Raw genomic sequence first — 12,322 nt, 5'->3', positions numbered from 1 at the left:
TTATATACTGCCTGCTCAAATGTTTAGATGTTACATAATTTCCTGTAATTTATAGTACTCAATAAGCTTTTAGAATAGGGTAGAATATAAATGTACAACTCAATAAATTGATATGACATTAGTTCACAACAATAATCACAAATGTATAATACCTCAGAATGCAGAAAACTCCAGAAGATGTAATCGCCCGTAGGAAAAAAGCTGTTTAAACTTCTCTTTTTTGGTGTAAATTCACAAACAAGCAATTTGTCGAGGAACCCGGCATACCTGAGAATTTTCGTAATTCTCTAGGTGTGTGAAGTCTGCCAAAATGCTTTGGGCCAGCGTGGTGGACTACCTACCTACCTCCTGCCTAACTCCTGACATTCTGAGAGGAGATTCATGCTCAACAGTGAGCCAAATATGGGTTGCTAATGATGATGACACTAGAAAAGGGGAGTCGACACTTTGAATAAATTAAAAATCAACAGGCACATGAATAAATTAAATCTGGAACAATTATACAATCTATTTCCTTAAGTTTGGATGTACTCATTAGAGGAAAAAAACATAACCAAGTTATGGGAGTAGAAAATAAAGAAACTTAATATTAGAATTGATAATTTAAACTGGCGTACTTAAGTAATTTCTTCATAGTTGAAGGCATAAAGTATTCCCAGACCATACTTAATTGCAAAGCGAATGTTAAATTTTAGAAACACACAAATGAAAAATTAAATTAAATTTAAGTAATCCCAACCATATGGTCACCCACACTATCCTACATGAAACAAAGTGTAGTCGCATTTTAAAGCTACAACAGTGTAATGTTATTTATGGCCATTATTATTTCCACAAAATGGAGCAACAAAATTTCATCTGTTTTTAAAACTTCAATTCTTTTTATTATTAATAATGAATTAAATAGAGTTACAAAAAACATTGCTTATAAAAGCAATTTCCTTGGTCCAAGGTTAATCTTTATAACCAAAATAGGTACACAATAATTTTTAATATTATGAATAAGAAAATATTTATTGTTTATTTTGGCATGAGTGTTTGGGTCATCAGTGAGACACCTAAATAGATTATTTTAGAACTATGTTCCTTGATTAAGTGTACTGAATTGAAATATATTTTATGCTGCTGTGGCCCTTTAAAACAAATGAAGTTAGACTCAAAATAATCTATTATATATTGCTTGTATGAAAAACATTATAAAATCCCAGAAGATATTGCTATTTCGAGTTCTATTTCAGACATTTTCCTTTTTTCCGAACATACCAAACATATAGTACTTGTAGAGCTTACTGTGTTATGGGAGACTAAATATTCTGAAAGACCACACTTTAAAAGTGAATAAATATTACACTTGGGTACAAGAGAATTACCAGCAACATCTTTCTATAACTTGCTTAAAGAAGCTTGCCTTGGCCATACTACAACTGCAGCAAGGTCTATATTAGAACTGGTATCCAAAGCTCCTCTAGTAGGATCTTACTAAATTTAACTTAAGCAGACAGAACAACACAAGAGGATAAGGAGAGTGTTAGTTAACTGTCAAGGTTATCCTTAACCCTGCAATTATTCACATGTCCAGTGATCCACAAATATTTTTGAAAATAATGTGTTAATATCTTTCATTTTTGGACAACATTTATTTCGTTATTTTAGTAAGCTTGAATGTCAGCTTCATCCTGTAGAATATTTCGTACTGTTAACAAGACAACCCATATATATTACCAGTATGTATGATTTTAGCAGAGCTATTATGTTATTTATGTACATAATAAACAATTTGCATAATGATAGTAAGTTGTAATAATATCTCAACAGTCTTATCACTATCCTGCTAACACTATCAATTTTATCATTGAAGTCATGTTGTGTATTTATTGTGTTTTTCTTTCAAGGCCAATCTGTGATTAGTCCAATGACTGTTTTCATCCTTTTTCACGTCAACACGGAACTGTGTGCATTTCATCATGATAACTGTCTCTATATATTTTCTCTTTCCTCTTTTCTCATCATTATTTTCTACAGCTTTTGTCTTTATGACTGTTACTCGTTTTCGCTAGACAGCATATGGACAACCAGGTTTCTGGTGTCCATGTTTCAAGTTGTTAAAGACATCACATTCGAAAATACCATATCCCAGAGAGACCTCTTCTCTACTATAGTAACAATCTTCTGTAGGAGGTACCCGAGTGCAAAGAGGTAGGTGTTGGACACGCTGTTTGCTTACTGCTTGCGTGAGCCATCTGCCCACCAGCCCATGATCCTTCGGTGCCAGATTTTTAAATTTTTCATGAGCTCCCTTGTTAAAGATTCCTTTTCTAATCCAAACCATTCTGTTCACTGTTCCGTCAGGGACTTTTAGCGCAGATCGTGTGAATTCTGTGCTTTATATGAGAATGAAATTCGTCCATTCTCTTATTAATTTGTCTTTAGACCTTCAATTACAAGTACGACATCAGCCGAAGCACTCAAATCAAAGTGCCTTAGCTTATGTCTTCAACTTCCACTAGGAATTTCTACTCGTAGATTGGAATATTGTTGTAAACTAGTCTACTAATATTACAAATTACTATTTTATATTGTCTGACATCTAAAATTGTAGCTTGGCAACTTCGCACGTAACACTCCCGATGATTTGCGCAGGCCGGGGGGGCGTTTAGCGATGAATGTAAAACCGACGACTGATGCACCTTATTTCCCCGCACGCACGAATTCATACCTACGCCTTCGTCGCCAGCATTTCATGGGAGTGTCATCAACAAACTTGCCAGACTATAACTGGCAATGCATACAATTTCGAAAAGTAGACAAGCTACCAAATTCATATTTACTCTGATTTACGAGTACATGAGCCATTTAAGTCATTATTTTTCTCCTTCTCCTAGAACTATGGTTGAGGCGGCATTCGATTCGGAATTGCATGTAGATAGTTTTGGAAAAAATTAAAAGCCGCTCGCAAAAAATGTAAAAATTATAAACAGTCAACGAAAAAAACATTAAACTGACTGATTTAAATGGTTTTAGGTACTAAGGTCTCAAATCGTATCGAGTTTCATTTGAATTTATTTAGTAGTTCTAGTGTGATGCCTGGTCAACAAAATCACGGACAGGCAGACAAAAAATGAAATAAATATTTTTGGCTTCAGTATCGTTTATTTAAAAATCCTTCACGTCTTAAATTATAAAATGGTGTTCTTTCCTATCACCTATCTCTATAAACTAATTTATCAAAAATGTGCTCCAACAATCCCTATTCAAAACGTTTTAACAGACAAACTGAATGTGGTGTAGTGACAAGCCTAACGTAAAGTGTAGGATGAGGTCGGACAAGAACACGTAAAACAATTGTGTGTTAATACACGAGTCCACGCTTCCGCTCCCAACCTGACGATCGTCTCATAAAAAATCTTTATTATCAAATGCGTTTACTGTGAGAGTTTTGAATTGAAAGCTTCCTACAACGAAAATGATATTTTTTTTTATGCTCTTCAAGTTAGCCCTTGACTACAGTCTCACCTGATGTTAAGTGAGGATGCAATCTAAGATGGAAGCGGGCTAACTTGTTACAAGTAGGATGAAATCCACACTCTTTTCGGTTTCAACACGACATCGTGCCGGAACGCTAGATCGCTTGGCGGCACGTCTTTGTCGGTAGGGTGGTAACTAGCCACGGCCGAAGCCTCCCACCAGCCAGACCTGGGCCAATTAAGAAAACCACAATCGACCCAGCGGGGAATCGAACCCAGGACCTCCGTCTTGTAAATCCACTGCGCATACCACTGCGCCACGGAGGCCGTCAAAAATGTGATAACTATAAATATGTTACATATAAATATGTCACTATTCAATAGTTATGATATATACTTAGTTGGGAATTTGACAATTTTTTTGTTGTAGTTATTATATTTATACCTACTAATATTATTGAAATATTTTATGCGTTTATATTGAAGGGCAATACTCTGAATCGCGCGTTAGCTTTTTCTTTTCTGTGCTCTGAATATACAGACATACTTGAAAAATTGATTTTTTAGAATCCATTAGAATCCTACATGATCCTTGATTAACACTAGCTATATTTAATTCCTGTATTCTCACAAAAACAGGAAGTAATCGAGTGAAACCAAGGAGCATCTGCTATATTGAGCAATTTTGTAGAAGTAATAGTGTATTTGCGATAGTAATAGTTTTAGAGATACAAAAATATTTTAGCAGTGCAGATGTGGATCGCTCAAATAAATAGTATAGAATTATGACGTAAATTCGTTTGTATAGACGTTCAAACAAATTTACAACTATTTTTGTTATTTACGCGTTTAAGATTACTAATATAAAAAATGTCACGTTGAGTTAAAACTGGGAAAAAGGTTATTAGCGCCGCGGTTAACCCCTAGTACGTTTTAGCTCTAAGGGCCCTAAAATATATGATTTATAAATATGAAACCTATCACCACACTATACATATACCACACTATCGGTGAATAACGTAAGCTACATTTTATTCCCGTATTCCCGCGGGAACGGACGCACCGTACGTTAGTAAATAATAAATAAGTTATGTTGAAGTTGAATGAGGTCTCGACCCGCTACAGTGTTGTATGAATCAGATAATATCTCAAAGTTATGGTTAAGTCTTATAAACTTATATTGAATACTTGTATGATATTGAGCCAAAGATTTTATAATACAGATATGTCACTAGCCCATCAAAACTGAGGCGAACAAAATTACAACGGCTAATTCCCGCATTTCATTGAGTCGCACAGTAAATAACCAAATTTATTTAACAAATAATACTTAAATATACATATACAATGTCGAGTTGTATGTTTAGGAACTTTAAAAACTGTACATACATAAATATATAATGGAATTAAACACAAAATTGTGCATGTGTGTGCTCAGTGGAATAGTTATTCCACTTATAAATATATTATAAGTGGAATAACTATATTATCCCGTTATTATTTGTTTTATTATATCTCTAAGGTACGAGTATTAGGGCAGTGTTCTTGTTAGAATCACAAGAGGACTCAATTTCTTTCCGCCACTCCAACAATTACTGTCATGTACCATCATTATATACCTAAACCTTCCTTAAAAATCACTATCTATTAATAAAATTAAATGAAAATCCCTTATGCAAAGTTACATTGTAATCCCTCCCTATGTAAAGTTACATTTTATAAAACAGTTAAATTAATTGTTTGAACGCTTGTACACTACCGTCATAATATTAGTTCAACCCTTGACAAATTATATACCTAAACCTTCCTTATCATTCTCATTCTCATTCTATTGGTAAAAGTACATGAAAATGCTTTTCTATTGGTAAAAGTACATGAAAATGCTTTCAGTAATTTTCAAGTTTATAACAAACTGACACACAAGCAAACATACAGACAGACGCGGAAGAGGACTTTGATTTATGTAAAGTTACATTTTATAAAACAGTTACATTAATTGTTTGAACGCTTGCGAAATATCTACTGTGAATCGAGTCTTACGTTGAATAACATGTGCATCAATTCGGATGCATGTATGTACATTGTACAGTGCTCGCCACGGATCTTTGTGTTTGTGAAGTTAGCAACAAATGACTGCGCAATGAATAAATAAGGGTACAAAAACGTGGGCGGGGTGTGTTCGCGTCTGTACGAATGCGCATACCGATTCCGCAGCCAACTTCACAAACATAAAGACTCGTGGCGAGCACTGTATTCAGATTCAATCTAAATTAGAAAAATCGAAATCTGTATTTTTTCAAATTCGGATACACTGCGAAAAAACAAAAGATTCTATTAATACCCTGTGGTTATGCCGATTTAACATTCGCTAAGCGATTGCACATTCCGGAACTATGACACCTAGAAGTTTGGCGTACTTTATTTAATCTACTATGATTGTTCCCGCTTAGATCGCTGCTATGTTAAACTGCTTCGTCACTTACAAAATAGTTGAGATGAGAATATGATGGGAACGTAATAACACAACACAACACCTTTAAAGTTGGCTCACTATATTGGCTATATCTTAGTTTAATTAGAACGTAACTTCGAGTGAAATTTAGTTTTTTTTTTACAAATCCCGCAGAAACGATGACATTTTCCGATAGAAAAAGCATGTTATGTTTTGCTCTAAGCCCTTCTTTATCTCTATACCTACCAAGTTTAATCGAAATTGGTTCAGTAGTTTAGGTAGCGTAGTGAAAAGGTAACAGACAGACTTACTTTCGCATTTATAATTTGAGTATGGATTTTCCTAATCTCAAAAAAAAAACTGAAATCTAAAGCAGACTTTTCATTCATTCAAATTCAATTTGTAATTATTATCTACGCTATACATATAATAATTACAAATTAACTATAAATAAACCGATGGACGCCCGCGAGTTCGTCCGTGCGGTATTTAGTTTTTCACAAATCCGGAACCGTGGATTTTCCGGGATAAAAACTTGTCTATATGTTAATCCAGAGTTAAATCTATTTCCATTCTAAATTTCAACTAAATCGCTTCAGTAGTCGTAGCGCAAATTAGAAACAAACATACACACTTACACTCACACTTTTACACACACAAACTTTCGCCCTTATAATATTACTGTGATGTAACATTTTACAGTTTTTAAGGTAATTTTTATAAGAATTCATGTTGTTATAAAAATTACCTTAAAATCTGCGCAGTAATTCACAGGACTCCGAGAAATACCTAAGTAAAAGTATGTTTACTAAAAAGCTATTAATGTTCACTCCATAATACGTCAGAAGATTGAAAAGACGCACTAAGTAGTATTGATTTCTATTTACCAGTACGTTTAATAGTGCGGTCAAGAACACCGTTTAATATATCTAGTAGAGATCACTGTTCGTTGCTTATTTCCTGCAATTGAAGCCCGTTTAGATTTCACATCGACCTTGACTGGCACAATGCGATAATCTATGTTATACAGCATTGTATTTTAATTAGATTTCAAATAGGTAACATGACTTGAGGGCGCGCTGTTAGATTTAGACAATAAGCAGACGTAAACATAATGGCTTCTGGCCTTCTTTTAGGGCTCCCGCACACGGGCCATCGTCCACAACCACAAAACGCCGCTACCGGCATATTTCCTGTAGTTTTCATACATTTTATATGGACTCGCCGCACACGGTTGACGCCGGTTGCCGTCACACGCTATAATCGTCGCTGCTCGCTTCTTGTGGCCCGCACCTGCCACTAAACGGCGCCACACGCCACGCGCGCGATTCCGCATCCCGCTCTCTCTTATCTTAGTAAACCTGTTAGAGACGGAAAGTAGCAGCCACCGACCGAGAGTGTCGATCACATCGGCCACAAGTGGCTGTCGCGGGTTCAGTTACTTTTGTGGCCCATTTTTGCTTCTTGAGACGGTAGTGACTGTCGCGTGTGGCCCGTGTGTGGCGACACTTAGAAATAACTATTTTACTACACTAGAAGACGTCCCGCGGTTTCACCCGCGTAGTTCCTGTTCCCGTGGGTATACCGTGATGAAATATATACCGGCATAAAATTTTTATGCCGTCTATCCCATAGTGTGGGGTATGGTTATCGGTATTTTTGTGCATTATATAAGGGATTAATGTGCTACCTTAATCCACGGAACCCTACGCTGCGGGTAGCCAGACACGCACTTAGCCGGTTTTTATTTTTGTAGATAATGAGACACCTGTGCGAGTAGGTACAAATGAAATTGGGACAGTTACACTTGTTCACAGCTTTCCACGTGTGAGGCAATCTAAAGCTTCACAGAGCTCTATTTATAGCAAAGTACAAGGAATCGATGATTTTTAGCGTATTGTAATTAAACATAGTAGTAGTAAGTACATGAAGACAATATATTTTTTTGATAAGTAAGAGTACATCAGGATTTTAATTTTGATAAAGCTTTAACATTAAATAACAAAATTCAAATGTTCTATATGAGTACTTTTCGCATCTTCCTGGGATGCATCGGTAGACAATAAAATATTTTTTTGCTGTTGAAAATATCTATAATATAAAAATTAATCGCTGAATGTGTTGCTGAGCGCAAATCTCGGGAAAGGCGAACTTTTTCTTCTTTTTTTAGATTACTCGTTGAAGTACGAGGATGGTTCTTACGGAGTTTTTTCAGGGGTAGGGGTAGGGTTATGTAGGATAGGTGGGGGTAGGGTAGAGCAGGTATAGGGTGGGAGTAGAATAAGATATGGCTAGGGAATGAGTCAAAGCAAAGCTTGACCGTGTTCGCTAGTTGTCAATAATTATATATGATTGCCAGCTCGGGACTAATTTTTGTAGTAATCGTCGTACCTAGTTACTACTGTATCTGTAACATACCGTACGGAAAAAAACAAAACTGTGCTACATTAAACAGCGAAAAATTACATTGTATTATATCTTCCGCCTTCAAAACCATCCGCATGATGTTTTTGTTATTATGTTTTCAGTTTAGTACGAGATCCAGCATAAGAAATGTATACGCTCATCTGTTATTAATTTGGGATAGAAAATATTCACATTCATATTCACGTACTTACACGTTGCCTAGATAAGTTGCGGCCATATAGTATTTTTTTTTTAATTTATTTAATCTCCTCTCATTGGTTAATAACAAAAATCGTTCACTAGTTAATATAATATACCCAAAAGAATTAAACACACTGAGGGGTAGATATAAAGTTGACTCATGTTATTTACATACCCTCATTAGCGATTTAGTCTTCTAATATGTCAAATGAAGGCTTATTCTATGCTTAATTTAACTGTATTGGGTGTATGAAAAAAGGGTCTGGCTGCAATTTAATGTGTGTGTGAATAATATCTATCATTTAATTCTTATCACTACAAAATAACAGATGAGGGTATATATTTCTAATGCCGGATCATAGACCAGTTGAATATTGTTTTTTAGCTTTCTCATACTTTCTGGAGTTATACCACTAATTTTCAAGATTTTTCAAGATGGAAACGGGCATAGTGGCCTTAAATGAACTGAAACATCTACAGAACTTTAATAAAAAGCACTTTGTATAATGATGAGGATAATGATTGTGCTGTCTCCCGGTGAGTCAGTGTCTCGCTCGGCCTGCGATGCCCATATGTGGAATGAGCTTCTGAGATACGTGTGGGATGCGACTTTTATTTGGGTTCGAGTGAAACTCAGGATTTGACCTGTTTAAACAAATTAGTTGTTAAACATTGAGTTATCTATAATTTATATTAATTTTATATAAAAGGCTTTTTTTAAATTTACATGGTCAATATATTGTGTTGTTAAGTTAGCTTATTACGTAATATCTTGAGAAAGAAGGTCCCTTAATTATGGACTGAATTAAGTAACCGACTATTATATGGATCTCACAACCTTATACTGTAGAACAACTGAGTTGCTCGAATTGGTATATTTTAAAAGTGTTTTTTTGATGGCATATTGTATACTTTTACTCAGTGTCGTAAATCGTTTCCTTTAAAGTCTAGTCAATTTAACTAAAAAAGATATGTAGATAGAAGAATACAATACACAAAAGAAAAGAAAACAAACATAATAATAAGTACTACAACGAAAGATTTTCATTTTCACAGAAAGTAATAAGGCAAATGCATATAAAAATTATCAGATCTCATAAAGAGCCAAGCTCCTAACTCCATCATAGCGTATAGTATTATGTGTAAATCCTAGTCTTAAGTTCTCTCCAAACCCTACATTTTAATTAAAATGTATGGCTTGGAGGAAGGCATGTTTCTGCTTTGCTTACACTCTCTTAGTTTCACACATAAGCGCACCTGATTGTACACCTTACTGTTACAATTCAACCTTTACATTAATTAAATAGAATATCTAAATAATGTACATATATGAGGTTTATTTTCCTAAATAGGTTTTTGCTTAATTACAATCATGTCTGGTGAATGGTGAAAAGCAATGATAAGGTCTAGGTAGGAGTACGCTTGCCTAGAAATGCTTATGCACTCTTGTATTGAACGTGAACTAGTCATGTGTCAGGAAACAGGCATCGGAAGAGCATTCCACATCTTAACAGTTCTAATTAGAAACGTCGATGCGAAACGTTTCGTGCGAGTTGATTAGATGTCAACAACAAAAGAATGTCAATGTTCACGGCGTCTCGTCAAGGTCTATAGTGGCCTTATCACGCACGGACGAGCTCGGACGAGATCGAGGCGAGAATGAAGCGCAGTCACTGCATTACATCCCAGGGATAAATAATTATAAACAATACACACATCACTATCTAGGCTCAAAGTAAGCTGACAGTGTATTTGTTATGGGTAGATGATTTTTATCATTCACACATTTACCTACAGACCTGTAACCCAGGCAGTATATAACTTGCATATTATTGAGTACCTCCACTAAATATGAGCCCTTGATATGGGGTGATACGTACCTATAGGGCTTTATAAAATCGATGATCAGAAATACTATCAACTTCATTAAATCTGAAAAGTCTGGATTCATTGATTTTATTGACAACTTAAAAATAGTTTATTGTAAATCTCACAGATTAAATTAGCCAAAAATTATGCATAACTCTGTATTTTACCTTTCTCTCAACGCATTTTATGCATTGCATCTTGAATCAGAAAATAAATATCCCAGAAAATCGGAGCGTCTAAGGTCGTGGTAATAAGTTTGTTCAACACAAATAAAACAGTCCAACATTCAAGTATACTGAATAGTTGACTGGGCTCGCACAGAGTGTAGACATAAAAGTTTTTACGGGGGAACTCAAAACCTTTGAGGTGGCCTAAGTGTACTCAACTGCTTTTTCAAATTTATTATAGAAATTTAATAAACACAACATTCATCAAAGCTGTGCCTCATAGACTTGTCAGTTTTAATGGTGCTTATACTATTGGTATTATATTTTTTTCTGTAGATACGAGTATAGATTTTAAATTAATTTACTCTTATGACGAAGTAATGGTTCAAATTCAAAAGTACAAATTCCTACAAAAGATGTCATGTCCTGCAGAGGACGTCCATCGGCTGATATGGTGATGATGATGACTGTGAACATTATCTATCGTTTTTCTATCTATAAGTATCTATTTCTTATCATTAATGAATAACAGTTGAGGGTCTATATTTCTTAAACCCTAAACCGAAAGGAATATTTTTTTTTATATTATGTTATCTCATTACGTAACAGTGCAAACTTACGTAGGTACTAGGCACGGAACTTACTTTCGCACGACGTAAGAATACCTGATCAATAAAAAATAATTAGTATTTGACAACCTTAAAGCAAAGTAAAGATTAAAGTCTGAGAAATACCGAAAGAGTGCCTTAAAATCAAAGAATACTTACAAATACACTTTGAAACAGAACAATACACTAAATCAAGTTGTACCTACATCGATTTATCTTATACTGATTTGTTTGCTACATATTTGAATATATTTTTTTTTATTCTGTACAAGTTAGCCCTTCTCACCTGATGGTAAGTGATGCAGTCTAAGATGGAAGCGGGCTAACTTGTTAGGAGGAGGATGAAAATCCACACCCCTTTCGGTTTCTACACGGCATCGTACCGGAACGCTAAATCGCTTGGCGGTACGTCTTTGCCGGTAGGGTGGTAACTAGCCACGGCTGAAGCCTCCCACCAGCCAGACCTGGACAAATTAAGAAAATCTCAATCTGCCCAGCCGGGGATCGAACCCAGGACCTTCGTTACGTGAATCCATCGCGCAAACCACTGCGCCACGGAGGCCGTCAAAAATCTGTACGACTTGAGTAAATTATTGTGACTTGTTATTGTCCGCGACTTTGTCCTCGTGGATTTAGGATTTTAATATCCTGTAAGTAATAAATATATTATGTCGATATATAAGTATTATTGCGGTTAAAAATAGAGAATCATCCGAAGAGTGCGACTGCCAACCCGCGTGTACTAATTAAGGTCCTCACCTACTTTCTTCCCCGGTCAACAATGTACCAACTATTTATTACTTTGCGTACCTTAAATACATATATCATTATACAGGATGCTCGGGAGTATTTCCAATAACTCTAGATTTATAATTTTTTAAAGGGAAAATTAATTAAAAATCTCTAAATTAAATTGTGTCCCTTATTTGTTTATATCATCATTTTTATATTACGACCTAGCCAAACTTATTCATTGATAAATATCATGAAGTAGCTAGTAGCACTAGTGATGTGCGGAGTGCCAGTTGCAAGATCTCGTCGATATCGACAGTCTTAATCTTACCACTACGATAACGTATTTTAAAATTCAAGGATAGATAAAAGCATGTGTTACATGGATAGTCGGAATTGTTTGAATTACTTTTTATGAAAATA

At 35.2% G+C, this 12,322-nt stretch overlaps 1 protein-coding gene across 1 annotated transcript in view; it reads left to right on the top strand.

The window, feature by feature from the left end:
- LOC112057288 (tyrosine-protein kinase Abl) overlaps positions 1 to 12,322 on the top strand; it is a gene marked incomplete in the record, with an annotated part of 67,780 nt that overhangs the window by 2,375 nt on the left and 53,083 nt on the right.

The sequence above is a fragment of the Bicyclus anynana genome, chromosome Z (genome assembly GCF_947172395.1).
Source record: "Bicyclus anynana chromosome Z, ilBicAnyn1.1, whole genome shotgun sequence".
In the NCBI taxonomy this organism is placed as follows: domain Eukaryota; kingdom Metazoa; phylum Arthropoda; class Insecta; order Lepidoptera; family Nymphalidae; genus Bicyclus; species Bicyclus anynana.
This window is presented reverse-complemented; position numbering and strand designations above follow the sequence as displayed.